This window comes from Benincasa hispida, chromosome 10, assembly GCF_009727055.1.
Source record: "Benincasa hispida cultivar B227 chromosome 10, ASM972705v1, whole genome shotgun sequence".
NCBI lineage: Eukaryota > Viridiplantae > Streptophyta > Magnoliopsida > Cucurbitales > Cucurbitaceae > Benincasa > Benincasa hispida.
Window position 1 is genome coordinate 41275670 of NC_052358.1, and position 16285 is coordinate 41291954.

The 16285-nt window shown below is 39.7% G+C and overlaps 1 non-coding gene across 1 annotated transcript; it reads left to right on the plus strand.

The window, feature by feature from the left end:
* Window positions 1–14045: 14045 nt before the first annotated feature.
* Window positions 14046–14152, plus strand: LOC120089563. Its single transcript, XR_005485238.1, has one exon. It is a non-coding gene; the product is annotated as a small nucleolar RNA R71 (small nucleolar RNA).
* Window positions 14153–16285: the final 2133 nt, after the last annotated feature.

Below are 16285 nucleotides of genomic sequence, written 5' to 3' on the forward strand. Positions count from 1 at the left end.
TTTGCTTCGGTTTGGAGTCGAATTAACGACATCGATTCTCGATTCGAACAAACTAAAAGAGTCAAACCAATTCCTCAAAGGATGATACTCGGTCTCTTGACCGTTTTAGTTTTTGGCGCCGTTTCCGAGGAGTTGTGTTTTGAATTCTTTTAATATTTAAGAGATTTGAATGATTTTAATTTAGGGTGTAGATTATTTTGTTTTGTTTTGTTTTATTTTATTTTTTGAGTTTTCTCTTGTGTGATTGCTTGTGGTGTTTGCTTTACCATGTCCTATCATAATTTTGGGTGGCCTTATGGGTTTTACCAACCTAATCTAGGTTCCGACACAACCACCCCCACCATTGTCTTTCAACCCATCTCTATATCCCATCAGTTACCCATCCCATGTCCATAAGAGTTTTTATGTTTATCCACCCCTCAGTGGAGGAGAAACCTTCGTTAGAGGACCTGTTAAAAGAGTTTATCTTAGAGTCCTAATTTAGGAGGTTTTGTATGGAAGAGAGGAGGAGGTTAGATAGGATAGAATCTTAATTGGTAGAGAATGAGGCAGCCCTAAATGTTTAAGAAATCAACTTAGTTTGATGGTTGATGCATTTAAAGCCTTGTATGTGAAAAATATTTCCAATACCACTAAGGTAGGGAGGTTCGTGATTATAGATTCTGATGATGGGGATGAGTTGGAAACATTAGAGTCATACCAAGAGTCGGTTCATGAGATTGAGAGAGAATACATGCCTAATTTAGATAAGAAAGTTCAAGTGATTAAGGTTGAGGTTGAGAAGCCTTATGTTCCATCACTTGAGAGTCCTTTTGCCATTGATATCTTTCTCTCATATTCTTATGAGTCGTGTCAATTTAAGTCTACTTTTAATTTTGAGTCTTTTTATTTTCCAAAAATTAAAAATACCAAAAATAATTTTTTGCTTTCAGGTACCCTGGAAAAGACGGAAAGCCTACAAACCTTTGTAGGTTATATTGATTCAAGCAAGAAGGGACCTGAAAAATGGGAGAATTTTTATGTACCTTGATGGACAATCTCCCATGTCGTCTGGCTTGGATGTTAAACTCAGCACTTCTTGGGAGGCAACCCAAGCTTTTATTTTCTTTTTTTCTATTTTAGTTTATTTTATATTTAGTTCAACACTCATGGTTTAGACTTTGATCTTTTTCTAGTCCAGGTTTTACAGAAGCCCTCAAAATTAAATCAGGTTAGCTTCGCTCACTCCCTGTGCTTTATTTTATTGCGTTGAGGAAAATGCATGTTTCTAAGTTTGGGGTGGGGGACATATTGCATACTGTTGCTTGTCTTGTGTTTTTATCCTGCTATGCATGTTATTTAGAAAATTTGTCTAATGCATGATTATTGATTAATTGTTTTGAGTCACTGAATTTTGAGGAAAATTTTAATTTTTTTTTTTTTTGAATTAAAAAAGATGTTGTTATTAAATTGTGAAATTTGTTGAGGATGTAATGATTATGATTGCCTATGAGTTATTCTAGATTTGCATGTTAGATGATCTGTTATGGAAATAGGATGACATCCTAAATTAAATTATCTTTAAGTCCTTCTTTGAGTCTCCCATAGCATGAGCACGTAGTCACTTTAATTTAGAAACTTTAACTAAAAGTAGGATTAAGTGTAGTGTATTTGGTTGTCACCTCGAAAGTCCCACCGGTTAGAGGGTTGATGTGCAAGATGGTTTGTAATGTTAAACTAAGAGGAAAACAAAAGAATATTATTGTTTCCTTTGAGAAAAAAATAAAGTATATACTCATGTGCTTAAAAGAAATATCTTTTTATTATTTTAAACTTGTAATGTGTATGCATGGATGGGGGTAAAAAGAGTTGTCGTTGCTGTGATCAGTCAAGACACCTGAGAATTGACTAGGTATGGTTCCTTGCAGTGGATGTGTGAAAGCTAGTGCCCCTAGGTAAAATGATGCAAGTTTAAGGCCCTTTTTGTTGTTAAAAAAATATATATATAAACAAGGCACCTTAGTGGAAAATTGCTTTCTTGAATGTGTGGATGCTTGATGATTGGTGCATAAGCTAGAGTAAGGGGAAAACTGGAGAAGCTCTCTTGAACTTAACTTTAGTTCTTGTGTTTTGAATTAAATGTGACTACACACACACACGTGGGAGATGATGAGATTTGGCCTTGAAATATTTTAATGTTGGGATGTGCTTGAAAGTTTCTACTAATGGATCTAATATGCTTATTTTAAATGATGAGGTTTTGAGTCATTTACATGCTTGTCTAAATTTCATTATAGTCTTGTTCTTTCTTTGCTCGGGACTAGCAAAGTTCTAAGTTTGGGGTGGTGAAACGCATCCAAAAAGTGAGTTTTCTAGGCTTAGAATTTAGTTAGTTCTATGCTTAATTTGAGATCTTTAATGCTTTTATTGTTTGATTATAGGAAATCGAGAAATTGGATGAGAACAAGCAATTTTGGAAGATTAATGACCAAAATACCCCTCAAGAAGGTCAAAGTTTTGACCTAGGGATTGATCAATGGAGAAAAAGGAAAGAAAATACGGAAATAAAAGGCAGGGCAGCGTTGAACAAGCATTGATCAATGAACAAATGTTGCAACACTGCCCTGTTACACTACAAGGCAGAGAGCTCACGGAAACATGGCAGCGTCGCAATGCTGCTTGTAGCATTGTGACACTACGACTAGAATGAGCTTAATTACCATCAGCGTTGCAATGCTACAATTGAGCATTGCAACGCTGCGACTACTTCCTATATAAGCAGTTTATGGCTGAGACGATTCGGGGGAGGCCAAAAGGAGGCCAAGAGAGGCCCTTTTTGGGCTATTTTGAGAGCGTGAAGTAATATTTCGGTGAAGCCTCCTTGGAGAGTGTAATTTTGGACAGAGGCAGCATATAGGAGCTTTAAAGGACCAACGATTTGAAGAGATCATTGGGTTGCGATTCCGCATTCGGGGACGAGAGTTAAGAACACGACTTGTAATTTCTTCCCTTTTCTATTTTCTGTCTTTTGTGTTTGGAAACCTCATGAATGGTTTATGTTTGTGTTGTAACCATGAGTGACTGATTTGTGTTTCTAAGGTGTTGATCTAGCTTTATGGATTGCAAAAATTGAATTGGTTGTTTCTTGGATTGAATTTATGCATAATTATTTTAGCATGTTTGTTCTTAATGCTTTTGATTAACTGATCACTAATTGAATGTTCTTTACTTGATGTCTGTTTTGAGAGAGAAGGCATTGGGTTGGATCTAGCATGTTAAACTGTTAATCGAGTATGCACGAGAGTGATAGGAGGTTAATAGAGATTGTTAACGGAGGAACTTAATGTTGTGGCTAGTTAAACAATAGAAGATATTCAGGTCGATGGTTGGTCATTAGAAAGGGTTAAGCTCAAGAGAGAATACCTAGATAAAAGACTCCTAGGTCTATAATTTGCATGAAATCAATTAAAGTCAAAACAATTAATTTAGTTAACCAATTTAACGAAAATCATACATTAGAACGTGTCTTTGTCTAATTTCACCCCAGTTTTTTCTTTCTTGCTTTTTAGGATTAAAATATTTAGGTTCTCATCATAGTCCGATCACCTAAATAAAATTAGAAGAACTTCTGATTAGCTAAAAGAGTCAAACCAATTCCTTAGAGGACAATACTCGGTCTCTTAACCATTTTACTATATTATAATTTGACGTTTGCTTGCACTCACATCAATAATTAAAACCATAAGATTGCATTCGAATAGTTTGATGAAAAAGATTACATTGAGTCATTCCAATATTCATTCTCTAAACTGGAACATCTCGATTGATTTCATTTCTATATTTTATTTTCTCGAATTTTATTTTCTTGTAATTAGACTTATCCAATCCACGCCATCCCCCCTCCCCCCATTTTACCACTTTAACTAAAAATGAGCTTCGATGAACTAACCTTTCGCACTTCCCTATGGTTCGACCCTAGACTTGCCACTTGTACTACTAGTTAGTATATGTTGTTTGTTTGGTGAATTATAAGTATTATTTTATTGGCAGTCTTTTCGGAGCATGCCGAAAAGAATCTTCCGTCAAATTGTTGCAGTTGTCGAGGAAGCCAATTAGTTCTTCTTAGTTAGTTTTTAGTTAAAGCTTCTTTTTCTTTAATTTTTTTTTTTTTTTTTTTTTTTTTTTTTTTTTTTTTTTTTTTGGTGTCAGTTGAACATGACAAGATTTCCAAATCAATCTTGGACGTCTGAAAGTGAGTTGCAAGTCTTGATGATGAGGTAAGTGCCTTTGACTACCACATTGCCGAGTTGACTGCCTTGGTTGGCCACGTGACAGAGTGGAATTTATAGCAAGCAGAGGCAACAGGCCCAAGGTTGCAGTGGAGTTCAATACCACATAGTGATTTCGATGAGGGCAATTATGGTCATTTGGACTACGAGCCTCACCATTCATGGTGAGAGGAGTCCTTTAACCATGGATACTCGGGATGGCAGTAGAGCTTGGATAGCCAAGATTTCACAGCACCACACCAATTGACTCATGCTCAGTCTTCAGTGTTAGATGAGTCTTTATAGGCTTTGGTATGGAGCTTGCTAACTGCACTTTTGAGCTTCGACACGACAACCTTTGTAGGCAGTAGGAGTTCGAGCACTTCCAACAGAAGAGTCTTTGCCCCAAGGCAGATACTAGAACTGACTTGCAAAGTTTGAATGACCTTATTGCTCAGCTTGCAACTTCAGTTGGGAGGCTAGACGAGCTATTGTCAGATCATTCCTTTGACTTCTCAAAGGCTTAGAAGCATGAGGTAGTCCAGGTCGATGCGGTAGAGGGGAAGGAACCACTTCCTGGAGATTCGTGCCTAGGTATGGCTTTGGAGTTCTTAATTTCTGAACTTGCTAACAGCTCCATTCAGTTTCAGCAGGACATTCAGCCTCAACTACAAAGCATGACTGACCATGTTGTCCAACTGACAGAGGTCGTGTAGAGATTAGAGAGCATGCCAGGGTAGCCCATCGTTTGTACCTCAGAGGCGAAGTCCCTTGTAGAATGCTGATGCGTTATTTTATGAAGTGGAAATGTGGATGATATGCGTTGATGGAATTACGTTATGCACTCAAGTTTCCCCAGCGGAATTCAAGTGTAAATTTCTTTAAGTTTCCTGGTAAGTCTAGGGTCGAACACAGGGACTTGTGAAAATAGATTGCGTTGGTGATTTTCATGAAGACTTTGCGGTAATCGGATAAATAAATAAAGTGTTGGGTTTGTGTTTGCATTGATGAAAAAGAAATAAACAAATGTGGCGGAGTTGAGAAAAGACAATTGCGTTGACAGATGCAATGAGTATGCGATGAACGGGTTGAGAAGATCTTTGGCTAGCATTACTTGGGAATGTGCCAGACTATGCGATCATGTTACAATCATGCACAACAAGTCATTTTCCAATGTAAATGCGATGCTCCTAAATCTAGGACACATGTGTTGAATGCAAATTGTCCATAGAGCTCATCCCTAAGTCTCTACTCTTGTCCTATGCGATGATGCAAAATGCATAAAAGCGAGGTGACCGTATACAATCATATCCTATCTTTAATATGCATGCGATGCGTTGATAACAAATAGTGCTCATTCCTAAGTGCCTATCTCTTGTTCATGCGTTCTAATCTGGCTCTTCTGAGTCTAAATTCTAACCTGACCTTTCTAAGTCTAGATCCTGTCCTTAGACTACCCTCCCGAGTATCTCTAGTGGACGAATGAAGCATGCATAAAAAAGATAATCGCAAAGAATGAAGATTCCCTAGTTGTGCTAGCTAAATGCTTTTCAACCCATTCAACTGATTTAGCTACTCATGCGTGAATAACAGAGAGTGAACAAATATAGAGAAGGGAATTCCCATTTCATAGATGAGTTGAGTACAGAATGACAATGGAAAGTAAAGGTAGAGAGCCTGGTAGCAATTCCTTGCTGACTGAGGCTTTTTACACTGAAATCTCTATTCTGATCTAAAGATGTTCCCGCTTCCACAGGCGTCGGCCCTCTCTCTGTCCTTGAAGCTTCCAGCACTCTCCCAAGCTTACCGGAACGATCTACCAGCACAACTTCTTCCCTCGCGTCCGCCTTAAAATAAAAAGGAAACAACTATGGACAAAGGTGTGCTAAGTAAACTAATGAACTTCGAACTAAAGAATGGTGAACTTGTGGAGTAAAAGATTGGAAAAACAGTTAACCCTTTTCTGAAGAATGCCCTTGGCATTTATAGAGCATCCATGGTGAAAGGCGGCTTCTCTCTCATGGTTGTACAGATGGGACGGCTTTAATTCCTGACTGATGTGCCGGATAATTTTCACCGAAAAGTTGCATGTACTTTGTGACCGCTAACAGCTGTCAACTTAATTAGGATCAGTTTTCTGTCCCATCACACTTAATTAGCCTTTCATCCGGATGCGCTCGCCATGTTGCGTTGACCAAGTTGCGGCGATCCTTCTCGGGTGAATGTTTGCGAGCACGATCAACGCAAAGCCTTGCTGAAGTTGCGCTCGACCAATGATTTCCTATGATCGCAATTTTTGCATTGCGTTAACGCATATTCTACAAAAAAAGACAAAAATCAACAGTTCTAATGCGATGAACGCATGCGGCTGCAATATTACGAAAACGATGCTTAATGGACGCAAGTTAACATATTTCATCAACGCAATCCAACATTGTTTAAGAACTTAGCACTATGATAATGTGCATTTATGCCCGTTATCACACCCTCAAATATAAACAATGCTTGTCCTCAAGCATAAGCTAAAGATTTCTTTAGCAAGTCAACCGCAAAGTTCTTTTCCTAGATTTCTCAAGAATACTCCGTTCAACTCCTATATATCATAATTTTTTTAAGTCTTATTCAAGTTTCTTCTTAAAATATTTCTAAGACCTATGGACTACAAACTTACCTATCAAAAGGACTTTACTAAATTCCGGAACATCGCATGATTTATTTCAAAATGAAAATTTTCTACCGGGGTGTCAAATAATTTTATCCTTGCACCAAAAATTTTCTTCATTGATATTTTTTTCCCAACCTTGCGTTGATCCAAGTGCCTTGCCTTCGTTTTGGCTTGCCCCCACGGGTGTCATGCGAACATCCAACTACGAGCAGTGCACTCTTTTTTAGACTAAACCCATACCTATTTGGCAGTGGAGTTTACGGTCATTTATTGATGCATTGATTCTGATGACTTACTTTCATTTTGGCTTGCCCCCATGGGTGTCATGCGGACATCCAACTACGGGTAAGTGCCTTTCACAACTTAACTCTTATCATGTCACACCCCCTCCCAAGCCTTAAACCCCAAGACCGGGAAGGGAGCGTGAAGGTAATTAATAGCATCATAACACAATACTCATGTTCAATATTTCCCCCCATATTTATTACAAATTTTAATAAGTTTACAGTATTCCACCTATCCCTATATACACATAAGTGGATTTTCTCTCTATTCTTTGTTACATGGTCTAAGTTGTGCCCTGAGAGTTTACCAAATCCTAAGATGGTAGTGGTAGGTGGTGGACTCTTCTTCGAACGCTCCACTTTGCTACCATTTAGGGGGGGGGGAGGATATAAGAAAACATTTGGAAAACATGAGCTAATAAGCTAGTGAGTGGTATATTTTTTTTATAAACGAAACCTTGGCTTATCAAAAATAAACTTTTGGGGAAAACAGCATGCAATCAACCACACATTAATACCATTTCAAATTCATTTCCTCAGCTAAGCCACTGAATCATTTTCCTATTGATAGTCAACTACTGTCAACCCGACAACACAACAACAATTTTATGGAAACTTTCCCTATACCCCATTTTCCCGCCAATGTGCACATCGACCATTTCTTTCTCGCTAGTTATGCTTAGGTAACTTGGCCATTTTTTCCTGTCGGTCGTCACTGACTATCATTTCCCGCTGACTAAAGCCGACCATATTTTCCCGCCGACCATATTTCCCCGCCAAGTACCCTTTTCAAGCATACTAACCATATCCCGGGTATAATTCTAGTTTCCATCACAATATAACATGCAATATCACGACAATCACAACAGAAATCATGCATCCCTACTCATGCACATTTGACATTACCCTCTACTTACAAGGCTCATATATACATATACATACATAAATCAAAACAACACATAGTAACCACTCACCGTCAGCAAATCCTTCTAATGCAATTTACTTGTAAATATCTTCCCTACTCAAACAGAATATGAATATGTGCAGCACCTCCTTCAAATTCCTTACCTCCACCACCAACGGCAGCTTTCCAACTAAATGCTCACTCTCTACTTAGGATTTTTACTACTAAATTTGTTTGGAATGAGTTTAACCTTCATGTCGAGGCCTCCTATTTATAGTCATTCCCAGCCTCTTTCCTCACGACAACTAACCACACAAATGGCTCTTCCTTAGGCTGCCCATGCTAACTCTGGCTAACCGAGCTTTGAGTTGTCTAATTCTGGGTTTGCCAACCAAAATTATCTTAATTTGCATGTAATCTCAATCGTACACCACCTACTAAGTTGATAAAAATCTTCCTGCATGTAATCTCCTTTTGCCACTTCATCTGCTTAATTCCTGATTTACTTATCCAAATTACTAATGAACGCATCCAATTCTCTTCAAATGCGGTCCATCTGTCCCAAACACGCTGGTTTCGCTCTCGTGGCTCTCGCTCTCTCCACTCTCGCTCTCTCCCATTCTCTCACTCTCTCCACTCTCACTCTCTCCCACTCTCTCGCTCAAACTGCTCTCTCCCAATCTCGCTCTCTCCCATTCTCTCGCTCAAACTGCTCTCTCCAATCTCGCTCTCTCCCATTCCTCTCGCTCAAACTGCTCTCTCCAATCTAGCACTCTCTGCCATTCTCTCGCTGCCTCCACTCTCGCTGGTGTCGCTCTCTCCCATTTTCTCTTCACTCTTGCTTGGCATCACGCGTAGGACAGTTGTTTGGTCTAACGCTTCCATCACCACATGCCCTTCACAACACGTAGACAATACTTAAACCATTGTGTTATTCCATACTTAATTCATTTATCTTGGTTTTCCCGCGTCTAAATTCCCCATAATTTTATTATATTTTTTGTTTTTATAACCTATTTCCTCATGCCTTCCAAATTAGGGTTAGGGTATTACATATCAACATGGGTTTCCCATTGCATTGATAGTGGAGTTGTTATTCTCAAATTTTTTTTTTTTAAGAAAGTAACAAGGTCGAAAATAAATACCTCACCCCCAAATTTAAAATGCGGCAATGTTCTCATTGCCAAAAGATGAAAATAAGTCATGCGATGTTCTAGAATGCGTTGTAAAGAGAGTTTGAAAGAAAGCTAGCAAACCTCCAACTTCTAGAAATATTTCATAAGGTAACTATCTTAAAACTAAGTTGACTCTAGTATATACGAAATAAATAGAAGCATATTTTTCATCATTGAAATCATACTTGACAAAGAAATAGAATGCAGTAGACTACTAAAACTATCTGCGTCAAATGGTTGCAGTGATCAAAGAGGATGCAGTGATAAAGCTTTTAAAAACTAACATGCGATATGATAGCGCAAAATTTGAAATAAAGATAAGGAAGAGTACACCCCCAAATTTTCGCCGTCACCTGCATTTTGTATTGACGTATCCTTTTTTTCGACGATCTTTCTTCTTTGGATTGCGATGATGGAATGAGATCAGTTACTTCTTCATGCATCATCTCCGCAAGTTTGTGCCTTAAGCGTTGTAAACAGAAAAAGAGAGGATCAAATGATTTAAAACAAAACAACAAGTTTTTTTTTTTTAGAATTAAAATTAAGTAAGATTCAGATAGCTAAATACTAGTAAAAGTGACAAAGGAATAAGAGTTCAAGAATCATGTAGGGGGTAGTCTGGGTCTTTCAGCTTCACGGAGACTTTTTCTGGATGAAAATAACCTCCGCAATATGCTTTAACTCGTTGTCCATTAACCTTAAATGTCTGGCTGCCATCCTCAGTGATCAGCTCCACCGCACCATGTGGAAATATTTCTTTAATGATAAAGGGGCCGGACCAGCGTGATTTTAATTTTCCAGGGAAGAGCCGCAGTCTTGAATTGAAGAGTAAGACCTTTTTCCCGACTTGGAGGTTTCTAGCACATATGCGTTTGTCATGCCAACGCTTGGTGCGCTCTTTATAAATCTTCGCATTCTCATATGCATTGATCCTCTATTCTTCTAACAAGCTGCATTTTCCGCACATCTTCTATTTTCTTTAAATCAAAATTCAGCTTCTTGACCGCCCATAGTGCCTTATACTTTAGCTCCAAAGGCAAATGACACGCCTTGCCAAATACCAACGCATAGGGGGACATACCTATTGGGGTTTTGAATGCGATTCGGTATGCCCACAACGCATCGTCAAGCTTCGTTGCACAATCTTTCCGTGAAGGCTTTACTACCTTCTCAAGTATCAACTTAATTTCAAGATTAGACACTTCAGCCTGACCATTCGTTTGTGGATGGTATGCGGTGGCCACTTTATGGAGGATATTGTACCTGTCTCTTATACACATCTAGATGTGTATAAGAGACAGTCATTGCGTAGTCAGTTGCATCTCTGAATAATAAAGGCCAAAAGAATCCATTTTGCAAAACTTTGGCTGCGGTGCGCTGCCCTCCAAAGTGCCCATCATATGGTCAGTCGTGGCATTGTGACAATATGCGTTGTTGAGCAGCATTCGGTACGCATAATCGAATAATCTGGTCTGCACCTCTTTTATACAAATTTGGCTCATCCCAATAATAATGTTTGCATTCGTGCTTGAGCTTCTTCTGTTGGTGATAGGTGTAATCTTCAAGAAATTTCTCACAAACCAAATAATTAATGGTGTCCACATACCAGGGCAATTTTTCTATGTGGAACAGCTGCCAACTGCTCATCTGGGAATACAGCAATCACCTCAGATTCATTGCGGTCAACCTGGGGATTTTCCAGTCTGGACAAGTGATCCGTAACTTGATTCTCTGTCCCCTTCCGGTCAATTATTTCTATATCAAATTCTTGAAGGAGGAGAACCCATCTGATCAACCTAGGCTTTGCATCCTTCTTTGTCATTAAATACTTGATTTTCGAGTGGTCAGTGTGGATGAGTACCTTGGTTCCCAACAGATATGCCCGAAATTTTTCCAACGCAAAAATCACAGCCAAGAATTTCTTCTCTGTGGTGGTATAATTTATTTGAGCAGGGTTTAAAGTTTTACTCACATATGCGATGGAATGCAAAATTGTTTTTCTCTTTTGCGGTAAAGTTGCTCCCATTGCATACCCGCTTGCATCGCACATGATTTCAAATGGCAATGTCCAGTCCGGCACAATTAGTACAGGTGTGGTAATCAGTGCATCTTTTAAAATTCTGAATGCATTGAGGCAGTTGTTGTCAAACTCAAATTTTCTGTCTGCCTCTGACAACGCACTCAGTGGACGTGCTATCTTAGAAAAGTCCTTGACGAATCATCCATAGAATCCAGCATGCCCCAAGAAGCTTCGCACAACCTTCATGCTAGTTGGAGGTGGAAGCTTTTCAATTGCATCGATATTTTCCTTGTTCACCTCCAACCCATCCTGGGAGACTTAAAGTCCCAACAGTATACCCTCCTTGACCATGAAATGACATTTTTCCCAGTTGAGCACCAAATTTGTCTCTTCACATCTTTCCAGAATCTTCTCCAAGTTGGCTAAGCAGACTTCATAAATGTTCCATAAACAAAGAAGTCATCCATAAATATTTCCATGGAGTCCTCGAGATAATCTGAAAAGATAGCCATCATGCACCTTTGGAACGTGCTTGGCGCATTGCAGAGGCCAAACGGATGCGGCGAAAAGCAAATGTCCCATATGGGCAGGTGAATGTGGTCTTGTGTTGATCTTCTGGAGCTATCATGATTTGATTGTATCTGGCATAACCATCCAGGAAGCAGTAAAAATCATTTCTAGCCAGACGGTCTAGCATTTGGTCAATGAATGGCAGAGGGAAATGATCTTTCTTTGTGGCTGCATTCAACTAGCGGTAGTCTATGCATATGCGCCATCCAATAATGGTCCTTTGTGGTATTAATTTGTTGTTCTCATTTAGGACTACCGTCATTCCGCCCTTGTTGTTCTCATTTGTTGTTCTCATTAATTTGTTGTTCTCATTCGACACACATCACTGGCAGCTTCTCATTCTACCCCAAAAATGCATACTTTAAATGGGTTGGTAGGGTCTTCAATTCAAGTGTTGGTGGCTCCACTAGGGAAAGTTGCGTTATTTTTCTTTCTTCTGTTGGCTCTACTTCTTGCTTTGCGATCATTTCTTCTTCCTTGTTTATTTTTGTTGTGATCGCATTGCAAGCGGTAACGGATGCACTAGCATCCTCTTCTTCATACTCTTCATCAGACTTTTCTTCTTCAATCAAATTCAGGTCATCATCAAAATCTTGCAGGTCTTCTTCATTCAGAAAATTCATGGCACGAATTATATTAAATTTGAGCTTCTGTCCATTGATACTCAAAGTGATTTCTCCTTTATACACATCAATTTGAGCACGGCTCGTTGATAGAAAAGGTCGCCCCAAAATGATGGGCACATCTTTGTTGGCCTCATAGTCTAAAATGATGAAGTCAGCTGGCAGAATAAATTTGTTAATTGTTATCAGCACATCCTTCACCTTATGGATGAACCAGAGATCTGTCGGCCAGTTGGAGAGTCACTAATGGGGGCATAAGTTGCCTAACATTTAATTGTCTAAAAATTGACAGAGGCATCAAATTTATGCTGGCTCCCAAGTCACATAGGGCTTGCCCAATATAGAGTCCTCCTATGGAGCAAGGAATGGTAAAGCTTCCAGGATCGCTCATCTTTGCTGGGATAATTGATTTAGAACTTTGCATTAATGCCACCGTGGAAAATTTTCCAGCTCCCCTCTTCTTAGTTACCATATCCTTCAGAAACATGGCATAGGCAGGCATTTCCTCAATCGCTTCATTGAAAGGAATATTAACATGTAATTGTTTTAGCATAGATGAGAAGCGTTGGTACTGTACCTCTTCGTTCTGTTTCTTCCTTAGTCTTTGAGGGAAAGGGGTAACTGAACTTTCACGGTTCCCGTTTCAGTTGGCTTTGAGGTCGACGCAACCTTCGGTTCTACTACTTCTTTTTCTCTTTCCTCTTCTTGCGTCACCGCAATCTCAGGTTCAGTTGCAATGGAAGTTGTTCTACTATGCTCCTTCTTTTCTCCCTCCACAGTCTTCCTACTGCGCAATGTCACAACCTGACATTGCTCCTTACCTGATCCCCCCGAGTTGCGTGGAAGTTCAGTTGAACTTAGCAACGCCCCTTGCAGTCTACTTTTCAGCTCACTCGCAATCTGACCCATCTGTAATTCAAGAATGCGGATGGACGTGGCCTGACCTTGAAGCACTGTCTCGTTTTTCTCTATGTATTGCTTCAATAGGCTCTCCAAAGAAGAGGATTGTGGTGGTTTTGTGAGCTACTTGCTTGATTGCTCGGTTGACCATTGTTGCCTGGGAAGAATCTTGGTGGCCCTTCTTTTTGTGCCACAAGTTGAAAATTTTGTTGTTGATTCTTCCAAATAAAATTGGGGTGGTTTTTCCACCCGGGGTTGTAGGTGTTTGAAAAGGGATTATTTTTTACAAAGTATATAGATTGTGGTTTTTGTGGGCAATCTTCCATCGCATGCCCATCACCGCAAGTCACACATCTTGCGGTGTTTTGAATGATTGCGTTGATTTGCCCACCTTGCGGTGTTGAGCTGCTAATCGCCATTCCTTGGATTAAATTCATCATTGCGGTCATTTGGTTTCGTAATGAAGTAATAGCACCATTGTTTGCATCAGAGTCTTTGAGTCTAAATCTCTGGTCGCTCTCTCTCCAGTCTTCATGGTTCTTAGATATGCGATCCAGGATATTCTTCACCTCATCATAAGTTTTATCAAGCAGATCACCAGCGGCTGCCGCAGGATTCAAACCATGATAGAAAATCTCCATTTGAAGGCAGTTTGGTAACCCATTATGTGGACAATCCCAGACCAACCTTTTAAACCTCGCCCAAGCATCGCTGAGCGATTCGTCCATATCTTGTTCAAAATTTGTAATCAATTTCCTTCGTCTTGTGTTCTCGGTAGGTAGAAAATACTTCTTCATAAAGTTCTCCACTACCTACTCCCAAGAAATGATCTCTCCCGGTTCGAGAGAATATGTCCAATTCTTCGCCTAATCACACAAAGAAAATGGGAATAACGTTAGTCAAACTTCTTCAGCAGAGATGTTCGGGAACACAAAAGTATTGCAGATTTCAATAAAACTTCGGAGGTGGGTGTGCAGGTCTTCGCCACGCCTTCCTCCGAATTGACCTGAGTCTGGATCATCTGCAACATCACCGGTTTCATTTCGAATCTGCTTCCGTCGAGGGCAGGCTTCACAATTCCCAGAGAGAAATCATAGAAGTTTGGCGATGCATAGTCTCTAATGGGCCTATTGCGATCGTTTGCGAACAGAATTGGATTCGCCATGACATTGTTATCATTTGGTGCTCCATTTCTAGGCTGCTCAGCCATCTCTTTTTTATCGGATTGTGGTTTTTGTTGGCGGTCTCTCAATCTTCGTCTAAAAGTCCTCTCAATCTCCGGGTCGTAATTCGCCAGAGATTGAGAGTTCTGCAAAGAAATAAAAAAATTACCGTGAACAAACTATTTTACCGAAGTCTCCGACAATGGCACCAAAAAGCATAATGCGTTATTTTATGAAGTGTAAATGTGGATGATATGTGTTGATGGAATTGTGTTGTGCACTCAAGTTTCCCTAGTGAAATTCAAGTGAAAATTCCTCTGAGTTTCCTGGCAAGTCCAGGGTCGAACACAGGAACTTGTGAAAATAGATTGCGTTGGTGATTTTTATGAAGACTTTTCGATAATCGGATAAATAAATAAAGTGTTGGGTTTGTATTTGCATTGATGAAAAAGAAATAAACAAATGCGGCGGAGTTGAGAAAAGACAATTTCGTTGACAAATGCAAAGAGTATGCGATGAATGGGTTGAGAAGATCTTTGGCTAGCGTTACTTGGGAATGCGTCAAACTATGCGATCATGTTACAATCATGCACAACAAGTCATTTTCCAATGTAAATGCAATGCTCCTAAATCTAGGACGCATGTGTTGAATGCAAAATGTCCATAGAGCTCATTCCTAAGTCTCTACTCTTGTCCTATGCGATGATGCAACATGCATAAAAGCGAGGTGACCGTTACAATCATATCTTATCTCTAGGATGCATGCGATGCGTTGATAACAAACAGTGCTCATTCCTAAGTGCCTATCTCTTGTTCATGCATTCTAATCTGGCTCTTCCGAGTCTAAATTCTAACCTGACATTCCCAAGACTAGATCCTGTCCTTAGACTACCCTCCCAAGTATCTCTAATAGACGAATGAAGCATACATAAACAAGATAATCGCAAAGAATGAAGATTCCCTAGTTGTGCTAGCTAAATACTTCTCAACCCATTCAACTGATTTAGCTACTCATGCGCGAATAACAGAGAGTGAACAAATATAGAGAAGGGAATTCTAATTTCATAGATGAGTTGAGTACAGAATGACAATAGAAAATAAAGGTAGAGAGCCTTGTACCAATTTCTTGCTGGTCGAGACTTTTTACACTGAAATCTCTATTCTAATCTAAAGATGTTCCCGCTTCTGCAGGCGTCGGCCCTCTCTCTGTCCTTGAAGCTTCCGACGTTCTTCCAAGCTTACTAGAACGATCTGCCGGCACAACTTCTTCCCTCGCGTCCGCCTTAAAATAAAAAGGAAACAATTATGGACAAAGGCATGCTAAGCAAACTAATGAACTTCGAACTAAAGAATAGTGAACTTGTGGAGCAAAAGATTGTAAAAACAGTTAAACCCTTTTCTGAAGAATGCCCTTGGTATTTATAGAGCATCCATGGTGAAAGGCGGCTTCTCTCTCATGGTTGTACAGATGGGACTTTAATTCCTGACTGATGCGCCGGATAATTATCACTGAAAAGCTGCATGTACTTTGTGACTGCTAACGGCTGTCAACTTAATTTGGATTAGCTTTCTATCCCATAGCGCTTAATTAGCCTTTCATCCGGATGCGCTCATCATGTTGCGCAGACCAAATTGCGGCTGTCCATCTCGGGCGAATGTTTACGAGCATGATCAACGCAAAGCCTTGCGGTGAAGTTGCGCTCAACCGATGATTTCCTATGATCGCAATTCTTG